The following is a 16,179-nucleotide window of genomic DNA, read 5'->3' on the forward strand; positions in this document are numbered from 1 at the left end:
TTTCTGCAGAAGGTGTTCTAATCTGTAGTTATGTTTTCTAGTGCATAAACTAGTGACTATTTGCTATAGTATTTATACGGAACTGTTGTTAATGACACAGATCTGGAAGTTGTATTTGGGTTAATTTTTTTGGTAGAGCTAGCTACTTGTTTTGGTAGCCGTCTAGTTTTGGGTTGTGTGGGTGGGGTGGATTTTCCAGTTCCAACATCTCTTTATTGCTTAGGACATGTTTATATTTTGACCTTACGAATCTATGTTTACATCTCTGCTTCCAGACTGCTATTGTACTGCTTGATTTTTTATATGCCTGCTGCCTTTTATGCATTAGTAATTGATAATGGCTAGTGCACTTAAATTCGTGAGCTGGAATGTAAAGGGATTGAATCACCCTCTTAAAAGGAGGAAGGTATTCTCACATATTAAACAACTCAAAGCTGACATTGCTTTCCTCCAAGAAACTCATATTCGTTGTTTTGATAACTCCCGGCTTCTGTCAAAGTCGGCGGGTCAGCATTTTCATTCATCCTTTGCCGCTAAAGCTAGGGGAGTTTCCATTCTAATTAACTCAAATATTCCTTTTGAACTCCATAATAAAATATCTGATATAAATGGCCATTTTATTATTGTTTCTGGTAAACTATATAACACTAAAGTTGCACTAGCAAACCTGTATGCCCCCAACTTTGATGATGTTAACTTTTTTGAATGGTTTTTTTCCTCACTACCAGACTTAAACTCATACTCTCTTATATTGGGTGGTGACTTCAACTGTTGGTTGGATCCTAAACTGGACCGATCGTCTTCTGTTACCAGATCACCTACTAAATCTGCCTTAGCTGTTCAATCGTTTCTCTCTAATTTTGGTATCTCTGATATATGGCGTTTCCTCCATCCTACGGAGAGAGATTATTCCTTTTTCTCACATGTTCACCATACCTTCACTAGAATTGACTATTTCTTACTCGATAACCAACTTATCCCATTTGCCCACTCTTGTGACTATCAGAGTATACTGATCTCTGACCATGCCCCAATTACCCTCTCTCTGAACTTTCCTGGTCTCCCTCAGAGGAACAAACACTGGCGGTTCGATTCAACTTTACTATCGGATGATGATTTCATAAAATTTATTAAGGACCAGATAACCTTTTATTTTAACACTAATACATCACCTGAAGTGCCATCCCAGATTGTCTGGGATGCCATGAAAGCATATCTGAGGGGTCAAATAATCTCTTACACAGCAAATCTCAATAGAAGATCCCATGCAGATCGAGCAGACTTCATTAACCAGATTAAAGATTTGGATCAAATATATGCCCAAACTAAGAACCCTGAATTATACAAGAAGCGCGTTGAACTCCAAACTAAATTTAACCTTCTGTCCACTCAACCTGTCGAACGCCAACTTCTCGAAAGCAAGAGCCGCTTTTACATTCATGGGGATAAGTCTGGTAAATTCCTAGCCAATCAGCTGAGGCGTTCCAAAGCCAAACAACATATTACAAAGATCCGGAAGGAGAACGGAGACTTTACATCGGATCATTTAGAAATTAATGACGCATTTAAAAAAATTTTATTCTCGGCTTTATTCCTCTGAATCCCTGAATGACAATATCTCTGTGGATCAATTTTTACAGAATCTGAATATCCCCTCACTTTCATCTGATTTCAAAGCCAAACTCAATGCACCTATATCACCAGAAGAAATATCTTTTGCAATTTCTGCACTGTCCTCAGGGAAATCTCCTGGACCTGATGGGTGCCCTGTGGAATTTTATAAATCATTCTCCTCACTTCTTTCTCCTCAGTTACTTTCAGTATTATCTGACTCGTTTAATTACGGCGAGTTGCCACCCTCTTTCAATGAGGCATCTATTATTCTTCTTTTAAAAAAGGGCAAAGACCCAACAGAGTGTTCCTCGTACAGGCCGATCTCTCTGCTCAATGTTGATGTAAAGATCTTAGCTAAAGTGTTGGCTCATAGATTAGAAACCGTTATTCCCTCCATTATCTCTGATGACCAAACAGGCTTTATTAAAAACCGTCTCCCTTTTTTTAACATTCGGCGTCTATTTAATATTTTATACTCAGTTCCAACCGAGACTCCTGAATGTGTTATCTCCCTTGATGCGGAGAAAGCATTTGACCGTATAGAGTGGAACTACCTTTTTGCAGTCTTAGAAAAATTTGACCTCGGCCAAAGTTTCATCTCTTGGATCCAATTGCTGTACCTGTGTCCTACTGCTTCTGTTCTAACTAATTTTCAGAAATCCCAAGTATTTAATCTCAAACGTGGCACCCGTCAGGGATGCCCCTTAAGTCCCTTTCTCTTTGATTTGGCTATAGAACCTCTGGCGATAGCATTTCGAAATTGTCCTGAATTGACCGGGATTTGGAGAGGGGGTGTTGAGCATAAAGTTTCTCTCTATGCTGATGACTTATTACTCTTTCTCTCAAATCCGTCTACATCCTTACCTCTAATGTTTTCACTTCTTGACCAGTTTAGCCAGATCTCTGGCTATAAACTCAACTTACATAAGAGTGAACTTTTCCCAATTAATAAAGAAGCACAAGAACTAATATTTCGTGATCTCCCTTTTAAAGTAGTCCATAATCAATTTACTTATCTTGGAATTACAGTCACAAGGAAGTTTAAAGATCTCTTTCGTGAAAACTTTGTCAATCTTTCATATGCTATAAAACAGAGTCTGGTACAATGGTCACCTCTATCTATGTCCTTGGTAGGTCGTATTAATGCTGTTAAAATGTATGTTCTCCCCAAATTTTTATACTTATTTCAATCTATCCCAATTTTTATTCCTAAATCTTTTTTTGATTCCTTAGACTCTATTATTTTGTCATATCTGTGGCAGAATAAGCACTCTAGAATTAATAAAATCCACCTCCAAAAATCTAAAAAAGAGGGTGGCATGGCTTTACCTAACTTTCGCTTATATTACTGGGCAGCTAATATACGTTGAGCAGGCTTCTGGTCTTTCTTCCACGGTCAACCCGAGTGCCCTAACTGGGTAGCAATGGAGTTGAGCTCCACTAAAGAATTATCTATATCTGCACTTCTTGGCTCTGCACTCCCTAGCAGTCTGCCCAGATCAATAGCTAATCCTCTGGTTAGACACACTTTGCGTATATGGGCTCAGTTCAGGCAATGCTATGGTTTCCAGGGGTTTTCCGTTTCTAGCCCTGTCGCACATAATCACCTTTTTTTACCTACTACGTATGATTCAGCATTCCATGTTTGGTACAGGAAGGGCATTAGACATTTTGAAGATCTCTTCATTGATAATCGCTTCGCTTCTTTTCAGCAGCTCTCCGTTAAGTTGAATCTGCCTAACGCTCACTTTTTCAGATATCTCCAAATCCGACACTTTACTGCTCCTTTAATTCCTAACTTTCCTGAAATGCCTGCGAAAAATGCTATGGACCTATTTCTTTCCATTAATCCACTAGGTAAAGGTTTAATTTCAATTATCCGAGATAAACTAGCAGCCTTACAATGGGCCCCTGTGGATAAAATTAAAATGGCCTGGGAGCAGGATTTAAATATCTCCTTATCCGAGGAGAGCTGGGACTCAGTTCTCAAATCAGTTAACTCAACCTCCCTTTGTGCTCGCCATTGCCTCTTACAATTTAAGATTGTTCATAGAGCCCATATGTCTAAATCTAAACTATCTCGATTCTACCCTGGCATTAGTCCGCTCTGTGATAAATGCAAGAGGGGCGAGGCCTCTCTCATCCATATGTACTGGTTCTGTCCTAGCTTGGAGAAATTCTGGAAAGATGTCTTCACTACATTATCAGGTATTCTGAATCAGCACCTAGAACCTAACCCCTTAATTGCTCTGTTTGGTTTTTGGGGTGAGACAGATTTATGTCTGGGTCCGACCAAATGCCGAATACTATCCTTTGCCTCTCTCCTGGCGAGACGCTTGATCCTCCTTAGATGGAGAGATGTTGCCCCGCCCACTCATGCGCAATGGCTTAACGACATTATGGCCTGCTTGGACCTCGAAAAAATTCATTATTCAGTTCTTAATTCGGATCTAAAGTTCCATAAGGTCTGGGGACCTTTTATTGAGTACTTTCATAACCTTCCTCCTGACTAGGGTTTTCTTTTTTTTTCTTTATCTTTTTCTTCTTTTCGGTCCCTTGCTTTCAGCTCCCTTTTTTTTCTGGTAGTAGGCATTATTATCCTCTGTTACTAAGTGTATTCACAGTCTGGGAGTTTGACTGTCCGGACTTATACTCTTTATACTGTGTGGTGGTTGGTCTGGAGTTGTTGTTGTTTTTTTCTTGTGTTGTGGGGCTTGGGGAGGACACTAAGCTCACTTGTCTTTAATTTAGGTGCTTTTTTGTTAAATCCTCTTCCTTTGTAGTATATTGTTATTGTATGCTTAATCTTGCACTGTATTAATGCTCCTCATTGGGATTTGGGGTTTTTAATTTTGTAAAATGTTTTGAAAAACTAATTTAAAAAAAAGTTTTTCCTGATTTCTTGCATAGCCAAGTTATTTATTTCATTCCTAATTCTTTTAATTTCCCCTAATATATCCTGTGCCAAATTCAATTTGTGTTTTTTCTCTAGTTCCTTCAGCCTATTTTGTAATTCCTCTAATGTTTTATTCATTTTTTTTCTTATAGGAAGATATCACTATAATTTTCCCTCTTAAGACCGCCTTCAGAGTATCTATATCCAATCTTTTCTAATGAAATTTGATATTGTTGATATTTGGCATTTTTTGCATCCAAAAGATAAAGAGTACTCATTTTTTTCTCACGTTCATCATTCCTACTGCAGGATTGATTATTTTTTTGTTGCTAGCCAATTGATTCCATTGGTTCGATTCTCTGAATATAAAGAAATTGCTGCTTCAGATCATGCTCCTGTGTTTTTATCTTTAAATTTTCCGGGTGTCTCCCAAATAAAATGGCATTTTAATCCAAGATTTTTTTTAAATTTTGGAGAGACAAATTATTCTTTTTTTTTGAAGAGGTATTCTAGAATTGTTAGAAGAGACTTCTAGTCTTATTATATGGATGCTTTTAAGGCTTATATTAGAGGTCAAATTATTTCCTTTACCGCAAGTGTTAAGAAAAAACCTAATAAGGAGAGAATTGAATTCGCAAATCAATTGAAACAATTGACCAAAAAGATGCTTTGCCTCTAGATCCTGTTTTATATAAAAGAAGTGTTGAAATTAAAACTAAATATGATCTGCTTCTAACTTATCTAATTGAAATGCAACTTTTAAAAGAAAAACTCAGTTTTATGTTCATGGAGAAAAATCGGGTAAACTATTAGCTAACCAATTAAAGACCTTTATAATTAAACATCAAATTAAAGAAATTTGTAAAGCTAATGGTGATAAAACATCTGATCATTTAGAAATAAATTATGTTTTTAGAGAATTTAACTCTAAATTTTATAGTCCTGATCCTCCTAAAGATAACACCTGAATGAACAGTTTTTTAGGTTGATTAAACATTCCTACACTTTCTGATGATACTCGAAAATTGTTGGATCAACCTATTTCTTATGAGGAAATTGCCATGGTTGTTCACTCTTTGAACTCGGGGAAGGCTCAGGGTCCTGATGGATTTTCTGGAGAGTTTTATAAGGCATTTTCCTCTTTGCTTATACCTCATTTATATTCAGTCCTTTCTGACTCTTTTAAATTAGGTAAGTTGCCACAATCTTTTTATGAAGCCTCTATTTTGCTTATTCTTAAAAAGAATAAGGACCCAATTGAATATAACCATATAACAATTACAGCACGGAAACAGGACATCTCGGCCCTTCTAGTCCGTACTGAACGCTTACTCTCATCTAGTCCCACCAACCTGCACTCAGCCCATAACCCTCCATTCCTTTCCTGTCCATATACCTATCCAATTTTTTTTTAAAATGACAATATTGAACTTGCCTCTACCACTTCTACTGGAAGCTCATTCCACACAGCTACCACGCTCTGAGTAAACAAGTTCCTCCTCGTGTTACCCCTAAACTTTTGCCCCCTAACTCTCAACTCATGTCCTCTGGTTTGAATCTCCCCTACTCTCAATGGAAAAAGCCTATCCACGTCAACTCTATCTATTCCCCTCATAATTTTAAATACCTCTATCAAGTCCCCCATCAACCTTCTACGCTCCAAAGAATAAAGACCTAACTTGTTAAACCTTTCTCCGTAACTTAGGTGCTGAAACCCAGGTAACATTCTAGTAAATCTCTTCTATATTCTCTCTATTTTGTTGACATCTTTCCTATAATTCGGTGACCAGAACTGTATACAATACTCCAAATTTGGCCTCACAAATGCCTTGTACAATTTTAACATTACATCCCAACTCCTATACTGAATGCTCTAATTTATAAAGGCCTGCATACCAAAAGCTTTCTTCATCACCCTATCCACATGAGATTCCACCTTCAGGGAACTATGCACCATTATTCCTAGATCACTCTGTTCTATTGCATTCCTCAATGCCCCACCATTTACCATGGATGTCCTATTTTGATTAGTCCTACCAAAATGTAGCACCTCACACTTATCAGCATTAAACTCCATCTGCCATCTTTCAGCCCACTCTTCTAACTGGCCTAAATCTCTCTGCAAGCTTTGAAAACCTACTTCATTATCCACAGTGCCACCTATCTTAGTATCATCTGCATACTTACAATCCAATTTACCACCCCATCATCCAGATCATTAATGTATATGACTGACAACATTGGACCCAGTACAGATCCCTGAGGCACACCACTAGTCACCGGCCTCCAATCTGACAAACAGTTATCCACCACTACTCTCTGGCATCTCCCTTCCAGCCACTATTGAATCTATTTTACTAATTCAATATTAATACCTAACGATTGAACCTTCCTAACTAACCTTCCGTGTGGAACCTTGTCAAAGGCCTTACTGAACTCCATATAAACAACATCTACTGCTTTACCCTCGTCAACTTTCCTAGTAACCTCTTCAAAAAATTCAATCAGATTTGTCAAACATGACCTTCCACGCACAAATCCATGTTGACTGTTCCTAATCAGACCTTGTCTATCCAGTTAATTATATATACTATCTTTAAGAATACTTTCCATTAATTTACCCACCACTGACGTTAAACTGACAGGCTGATAATTGCTAGGTTTACTCTTAGAACCCTTTTAAAACAATGGAACCACATGAGCAATTATGCCAATCCTCTGGCACCATCCTTTATATTCTTTAAAAGTGCCAGTACTTCCTCTTCTTTAATCATCATAGTTTCCATAACTACCCTACTTGTTTCCCTTACCTTACACAATTCAATATCCTTCTCCTTAGTGAATACCGAAGAAAAGAAATTGTTCAAAATCTCCCCCATCTCTTTTGGCTGCACACATAACTGTCCACTCTGATTCTCTAAGGGTCCAATTTTATCCCTTAGTATCCTTTTGCTATTAATATAACTGTAGAAATCCTTTGGATTTATTTTCACCTTACTTGCCAAAGCAAACTCATATCTTCTTTTAACTTTTCTAATTTCTTTCTTAAGATTCTTTTTACATTCTTTATATTCTTTGAGCACCTCATATACTCCATGCTGCCTATATTTATTGTAGATCTCTCTTTTTCTGAACCAAGTTTCCAATATCCAATATTCTATACGAATGCTCTTCTTATAGACCTATTTCCTTACTTAACGTTGATACTAAAATTTTATCTAAATTTTTGACTTGTAGGATTGAAAATATTTTGCCAGCTATTATCTCTGATTATCAGATTGGATTTATAAAAAATCGATACTCCCACTTTAATATGCATCATTTACTGAATGTTATTTTTTCTCCTTCTTAGGAGATTTTGGAATGTGTGATATCCTTAGATGTTGAGAAGGCCTTTGATAGGGTTGAATGGAATTATCTATTTAAAACTTTAGAAAAATTTAACTTTGGGCCCGATTTTATTCAATAGATTAAATTACTTTATTTATCTCCCTCTGCTCAGGTTCTTACTAACTCTCAGTACTCTAAACCATTTAAACTTTATGGTGGAACTAGACAAGGTTGTCCTTTGAGTCCTTTGCTTTTTGATTTGGTTTTAGAACCTTTAGCTATTGCTTTCCAGGAATCTAATGATATCACTGGTATTTTAAGGAGGGGTATTACCCACAAAGTTTCACTTTATGCTGATGACATTTTGCTCTACATTTCTAATGTGGAGTCTCCTTTACCTTCTTTACTCTCTAGCTTTAGTCAGTTTTCAGGATATAAACTTAAACTTTCATAAGAGTAAACTTTTTCCTTTGAATAGTTTGGTATAGTTAATACTAACCTTCCTTTTTAAATTGTAAGAAATCATTTTATGTATTTAGGCATAACAATCACTAGGAATTATAAATTCCTTCTTAAAGAAACATTTTTTACACTTCTAAAGTATGTTAAGAAGCTACTATCTAGTTGGTCACCCCTCTCTGTATCATTGGTTGGCTGAATCAATTCTATTAAAATGAATATTTTACCTAAATTTTTATATTTATTTCAGGCCATACCTGTTTTTATTCCTAAATCCTTTTTTGATTCTTTGGATTCTATTATATCTTCTTATATATGGAATAATAAAATTTCTTGATTAAATAAAGTTCATCTTCAGAAAGCTAAAAAGAATGGAGGTTTAGCCTTACCCAATTTTAGATTTTATTACTGAGCAGTCAATATACAGAATCTTACGTTTTGGTTATATTATATCAATCGAGAGGATTGTCTGGTCTGGGTTTCTTTAGAAGCTAACTTTGTTAATAAATTTTCTATCATTTCTCTTCTTGGATCCTCAATTCCTTTATCTTTAAGTAATTTAATTGATAATTTTGTAGTTAAACACACTTTGAGGATTTGGGTACAATTTAGAAAATATTTTCGTTTATTGAGTTTTTCACTTTCCAGTCCCATTTTTTCTACTGTTTTTTAAAACCTTCTACCGTAGATTCCGGACTACAAAGCGCACCTGATTAAAAGCCGCTGGCTCTAATTTTAGAAATAAAATCTATTTTATAAATGTACAGGCCGCACCGGATTTTAGGCCGCACCGAATTTCCGGCGGAACGGATTTTCGGCGCACTGGATTTCCGGCGGACCGGATTTTCGGCCGCTTGTAATATGAGATATTTACACAGAAAGATATTACACGTGTTGGGCTTCAAATTCTGCCCTGTGTTCGTTTTGGAAGAGAGACAACCAACACCGGATTACAGTGCAGCGTGGCTTTATTGCAGAACGCGTTTTGCCTTCCCCTTACATTCTGCTCTTATTTATACTCCTTTTTCCCCCAAACCAAACCCTCGCTACACATATTTGGTAAGGCTAAACTTTGTTATACCTACCGGTATTTGGTAACATCGGACACTTGTGTCCTTATTGGCCCGATACCATTCACACACGAGTTTTACTGTTTTTTTGTTTACTGAATCGCTAGCAGTTTCGGTGCAGCGGAATCCTCAGTTTCGCTCCCTCCCTCCCTTGTACTGCTGTCTAATATCACGTGAGCCATTCCTGACCTGAAGCGGCAGTCCCAAATTAAATCTCCACCGTCTCACCATCGATTCATGTATGCCAAGATTACGCGCAGCAGCTCGATTTCCTTGTTCAACCGCCAGATTGATTGCCTTTAACTTAAAAGCTGCATCATATGCTTTTCTTCGAGTGTTTTCCATGTTGATGAGGGTGAGTACAAATGGCTGATTTACAATAATTTGTGAAGTGCGCTTGATTTATCGTACAATTTCATTGGACCTCTGTGAACTACTCATCAATTTTATTGGTCTACTGTTACGAGGCAAAATGTTTTGGCGGCATGGGAAAAAACCTTATATTAGCCGCACCTTATTATAAGCCGCTATGTTCAATGCTGTTCAAAGCATGGGAAAAAAGTAGCGGCTTATAATCCGACATCTACGGTATGTCTGATGTAGTTTTGAAAGAGTGTCATAGATTGGCTATTAAATGTTTTCATGATTTGTTTGTTGGAGATAGTCTCTCTTCATTTGAACAACTGTAATTTAAGTATAGTCTACCGAGAACTCACTATTTTCAATATTTATAAATTAGAGACTTTTTGCGTTCTCAAGTACATACATTTCCTAAAAGTCCAGATAAAAATTTACTTGATATAATTTTAAAATTTGAAACCCTTCTATAATACATTTATATCTAATATTTATGATACATTGTTGGGAATGAGAAATATTCCTTTAGATAAAATTAAAAATCTTTGGGAACAAGATTTACAGATTTCAATTTCTGAGGATACTTGGAATGAAATTTTTAAATTGGCTAATACCTCATCGTTATGTACCCATCATTCCCTTCTACAATTTAAAGTGGTTCATAGAGCCTATATGTGTAAAGATAAGCTGTCTCATTTTTATTCGGATATATCTCCCTATTGTGATAGATGTAATAACGGAGAAGCTTCACTAATCCATATGCTTTGGACTTGTCCGAGTCTTGAAAAATATTGGAAGTATTTCAAACTTTTTTGGTGCTTTTCAAGATAGATTTTAAACCTAATCCTTTGACTCCCTTACTTGGTATTGTTGGAGACACATGATTTGCATATTTTGGCCTTTATTTCTCTTATAGCCAGGAGGGAATTGTTGCTTAAGTGGAAGGATGTCACTCCGCCACTCTTTGGTTACATGATGTTATGTCTTGCTTAAATTTAGAGAAGATTCGCTGTTCAATTTCTCAACATAGACAAGATTTTTTTTAACATTGTGGGGACCTTTTTTGAATTACTTTCAAAATCTTTGATTTGCTAATAAGAACAGATGTTGGCTAATAATATGTTTTACTATATGTTAAGGAATTTTTCCTTTTCTTTTTTTTAACCAAACAGCTGTTTTTTTTCAGGTAGTGGATTTAGATTTTTTGTATAATTATTTCTTTTCAATTTTATGTTTAAATTTAATCTGTATGAATATGGGGTAATTAGGCTTTACAATTCTACCGCCAGGACTTAAGAACTTTTTAAAAGCTATTATTAATGCTTTTTGAGATAGTGATTTAGATGCATATCATATTTTTTACTGAGTTAAGTATTGTATGTAATTAGTTTTGCTACAACAAGTGTATGGGACATTGGAAAAAAAGTTGAATTTCCCCATGGGGATGAATAAAGTATCTATCTATCTATCTATCTATCTACACTTCATCTGTGATTTCAATATATTGTAATCGATATATATTATATATCTTATATATCTTACTGTACCCTGTATTCCTTTATGTAAGAAATCAATAAAAATATTGAAAAAGAAAAAAAAATCAATGTTCAAGACATCAGGTTGGAGGCTACCCAAGTGGAATATAAGATGTTGTTCCCCCAACCTAAGTGTGGTCTTATCACGACAGTAGAGTCAAAATCTATGTTTTTTGCTGTAATTTTGTCTTATGAAATCATCGCTGAAAATTATACTTTTTGTTATGTTTGTACTGACCAAAATAAAATATCATTCATTCATTCATTTATTTTGAATGGGATGTGATATTAAAACATAGAAACATAGAAAGCCTACAGCACAGTACAGGCCCTTTGGCCCACAAAGTTGTGCCAAACATGTCCCTACCTTAGAAATTACAAGGCTTCCCTATAGCCCAGTGTTTTACTAAGCTTCAAGTACCTATCCAAAAGCCTCTTAAAAGACACTATCATTTCTGCCTCCATCACTGCTGCTGGCAGCCCATTCCATGCACTCACCACTCTCTGAGTAAAAGACTTACCCCTGACATCTCCTCTGTACCTACATCCAACCACCTTAAAATGATGCCCTCTTGTGCTAGCCATTTCAGCCCTGGGGAAAAGCCTCTGACTATCCACATGATCAGTGCCTCTCGTTATCTTATACACCTCTATCAGGTCACCTCTCATCCTCCGTCGCTCCAAGGAGAAAAGGGCAAGTTCGCTCAACCTATTCTCATAAGGCATGCTCTCCAATCCTGGCAACATCCTTGTAAATCTCCTCTAGACCCTTTCTATGGTTTTCACATCCTTCCTGTAGTGAGGTGATCATAACTGAGCACAGTACTCCAAGTGGGGTCTGACCAGTGTCCTGTATAGCTGCAACATTACCTCTCAGTTCTTAAACTCAGTCCCACGATTGAGGAAGGCCAATGCATCGTATGCCTTCTTAACCACAGAGTCAGACCGTGTAGCAGCTTTGAGTGTCATATGGACTCGGTCCCCAAGATCCTTCTGATCCTACACACCGTCAAGAGTCTTACCACTAATGCTATATTCTGCCATCATATTTGACTTACCAAAATGAACCACCTCACACTTATCTGGGTTGAACTCCATCTGCCACTTCTCAGCCCAGTTTTGCATCCTATCAATGTCCCGTTGTAAACTCTGACAGCCCTCCACACTATCCACAATACCTCCAACCTTTGTGTCATCAGCAAATGTACTAAACCATCCCTCAACTTCCTCATCCAGGTCATTTATAAAAATCACAAAGAGTAGGGGTCCCAGAACAGATCCCTGAGGCACACCACTGGTCATCGGCCTCCATGCAGAATATGACCCGTTTACAACTACTCTTTGCCTTCTGTGGCAAGCCAGTTCTAGATCCACAAAGCAATTGTCCCCTTGGATCCCATACCTCCTTACTTTCTCAATAAGCCTTGTATGGGGTACCTTATCAAATGCCTTGCTAAAATCCATATAACTACATCTACTGCTCTACCTTCATCAACACGTTTATTCACATCCTCAAAAAATTCAATCAGGCTCGTAAGGCATGACCTGCCTTTAACAAAGCCATGCTGACTATTCCTAATCATACTATGCCTCTCCAAATGTTCATAAATCCTGCCTCTCAGGATCTTCTCCATCAACATACCAACCACTGAAGTAAGACTCACTGACCTATAATTTCCTGGGCTATCCATTCTCCATTTCTTGAATAAGGGAACAACATCTGCAACCCTCCAATCCTCTGGAACCTCTCCCATCCTCATTGATGATGCCAAGATCATTGCCAGAGACTCAGCAATCTCCTCCCTCGCTTCCCACAGTAGCCTGGGGTACATCCCGTCCAGTGCTGGTGACTTATCCAACTTGATGCTTTCCAAAAGCTCCACCACATCCTCTTCCTTAATATCTACATGCTCAAGCTTTTCAGTCCACTGTAATTCATCCCTGCAATCACCAAGATCCTTTTGCATAGTGAATACTGAAACAAAGTATTAATTAAGTACATCCTTTTCCACTGTCACAGTTGATTGGCCCTATTCTCTCACGTCTTATCCTTTTGCTCTTCACATACTTGTAGAATGCCTTGGGGTTTTTCTTAATCCTGTCCGCCAAGGCCTTCACATGGCCCCTTCTGGCTCTCCTAATTTCATTCTTAAGCTCTTTCTTGCTAGCCTTATAATCTTCTAGATTCCTAACAGTGGGGAGGAATGACTGGACAAGGGGGTCATAGGGAGCAATCCCTGCAGAAAGCAGAAAGTGGGGTGGAAGGGAAAGATGTGATTGGTGGTGGGATCCCATTGGAGATGGTGGAAGTTTTGGCGAACCGCGAAGAAAAAGAATTTCAGGATGCATATTGTGTACATTTCTCTGACATTAAATGTGCCTATTAAAACCTATTGAATTATGAACTGGATGTACCAGCTAGTGGGATGGTAGGTGATAACAAGAGAAACCCTATCCCTAGTGGGGTGGCAGGAGAATGGTGTGATGTAAGTAGATGTGCATGAAATGGAAGAGATGCTGTTGAGTGTAGTGTTGATGGTGGAGGAAGGGAAGCCACTTTCTTTGAAAAGGTAGGACATCTCCTTTGTTCTAGAATTAGAAGCCTCTTCCTGAGAACAGATGCGGTGGAGACAGAGGAATTGAGAGAAGGAGATGACTTTTTAACAAGTAACAGGGTGGGAAGAGGTATAGTCTAGGTAGCTGTGAGAGTCTGTGAGTTTATAATAGACATCAGTGGATAAGCTGTCTCTGGAGATAGAGACAGAGATCAAGAAAGGAGATGGAGGTGTCGGAAATGAACCAGGTAAATTTGAGGGCAGAGTGTAAGTCGGAAGCAAAGTGTATGAGTTCAGCATGGGTGAAGGAAGCACCACTAATGCAGACGTCAATGTAGCATATGAAAACTAGACTATTCCATGTAGCTAACAAAAAGACAGGCATAGCTGGGACCCATGCAAATGCCCATGGCTACAACTTTTGTTTAAAGGAAGTGGGAGGAGCCAAAGGAGAAATTATTTAAAGTGAGGCCAAGTTCTGCTAGGTGGAGGAGAGTGGTGGTGGAGGGGAGCTGGTTAGGTCTGGTGTCCAGAAAGAAATGGAGAACTTTGAGGTCTTCCTGGTGGGGAATGGAGGAGCATAGGGACTGTACATTCATAGTAAAAATAAGATGATGAGGCCAGTGAACCTGAAATCATTGAGAAGATCCGGAGCATGTGTGGTGTCACAGATGTAGGTGGGAAGGAACTGAACTAGGGAGATAAAACAGTCGAGGCATGCAGAAATGAGTTCAGTGGGGTAGGAACAAGCTGAAACAATGGGTCTATCTGGACAAATAGGTTAAGAATCTTGGGTAGAAGGTAGAAATGGGAGGTGCAGGGTGCAGGAACTATAAGATTGGTGGCAGTGAATGGGAGATCACCAAAGTCAATAATGTCGGTGATGGTGTGGCAGACAATGGCTTGGTATTCCTTAGTGGGGTTCTGTTACATCGAAACATAGAAAATAGGTGCAGGAGTAGGCCATTCAGCCCTTCGAGCCTGCACCGCCATTCAGTATGATCATGGGTGATCATCCAACTCAGAACCCTGTACCTGTTTTCTCTCCATACTCCCTGATCCCTTTAGCCACAAGGGCCATATCTAACTTCCTCTTAAATATAGCCAATAAACCGGCCTTAACTGTATCCTGTGGCAGAGAATTCCACAGATTCCCCACTCTCTGTGTGAAGAAGTTTTTCCTCATCTCGGTCCTAAAAGGCTTCCCCTTTACCCTTAAACTGTGACCCCTCGTTCTGGACTTCCCCAACATTGGAAACAATCTTCCTGCATCTAGCCTGTCCAATCCCTTTAGAATTTTATACGTTTCAATAAGATCCCCCCTCAATCTTCTAAATTCCATCAAGTATAAGCCTAGTCGATCCAGTGTTTCTTCATATGAAAGTCCTGCCATCCCAGGAATCACAGTTTGAAAGGGCAAGAGCAGTTATAAAAGAAAATGTCACGTTAGCAGGTAGGAAAACATTGTTATAATTATACAGGGTGATATTGAGGGTGTAACTGGCTTGCCCACAAAAGGCAAAGAGAAAGTTCCTTGCATCGAAATATATGCAGCTCAGAACATTAGGACCACCATGGTTAGCCTTTCAATTTTTGTCTCTGTATGCAGGCCTAACATTTTTCAACACCATTCCTGGAGAAACACTCCAGTTTCCAAACCTCTTTAATCCTCCAGAACAGCACTAGCAAATGTTCCTACGAAGATATTACTTCCTCTTGAGTTCAGTTGCAAACAGTCCCGTCTCTACATGGATAAGGGGTGTCCCACAGACAATAGTGTGGAGGGGTACCCTAGAGGAGGGAGTGATGGTAATATGCCAGAGATGGGGACACAGGTTGGGGTTGTCCCATAGATGGAGAGATGGATGAAGGGAGTAACAGGAGGAAGGGGGCATCCCATTGTCAGTGGGGGTGTCCCAGAAACTGAGGATGTACAAGGGGTTCCAGATGGGGGTGGGGTTGGTAAGAGGAGTCGTCTCAGAAGTGTGTGGGATGGAGGAAAGGCGGCCATTTCAGAGACAAAGGATAGGAGACTAAATAGGGTGGGGAGAATGGAGGTACGTGGAAACAGGGAGGAGGTTGGCTAGAAGAGGGGAAAGGGGAAAGGAGGAAGGGTGTGAAGGGGATATGCGCCATGTCAGGAACAGGAGGATGGTGAATAGGGTGTCCCACGGACGAAGGGCTGGAAGGCACATCACATGGATGGTGGGGGGGGGGATATAGAGGCATATCAAACGTGGGGGTGCAAAGAGGCATCCCAAAAATGGATGGGGTTGGTGTGAGGAAGAAGGGGAGAAACAGGCATCTGAGTGTCGGATAGGATGGGAGAATGGGTTGGGGAGGGGTGAAGGGAAATTGGGTTG

This window comes from Hemitrygon akajei, chromosome 5 (assembly GCF_048418815.1).
Source record: "Hemitrygon akajei chromosome 5, sHemAka1.3, whole genome shotgun sequence".
Classification (NCBI taxonomy): domain Eukaryota; kingdom Metazoa; phylum Chordata; class Chondrichthyes; order Myliobatiformes; family Dasyatidae; genus Hemitrygon; species Hemitrygon akajei.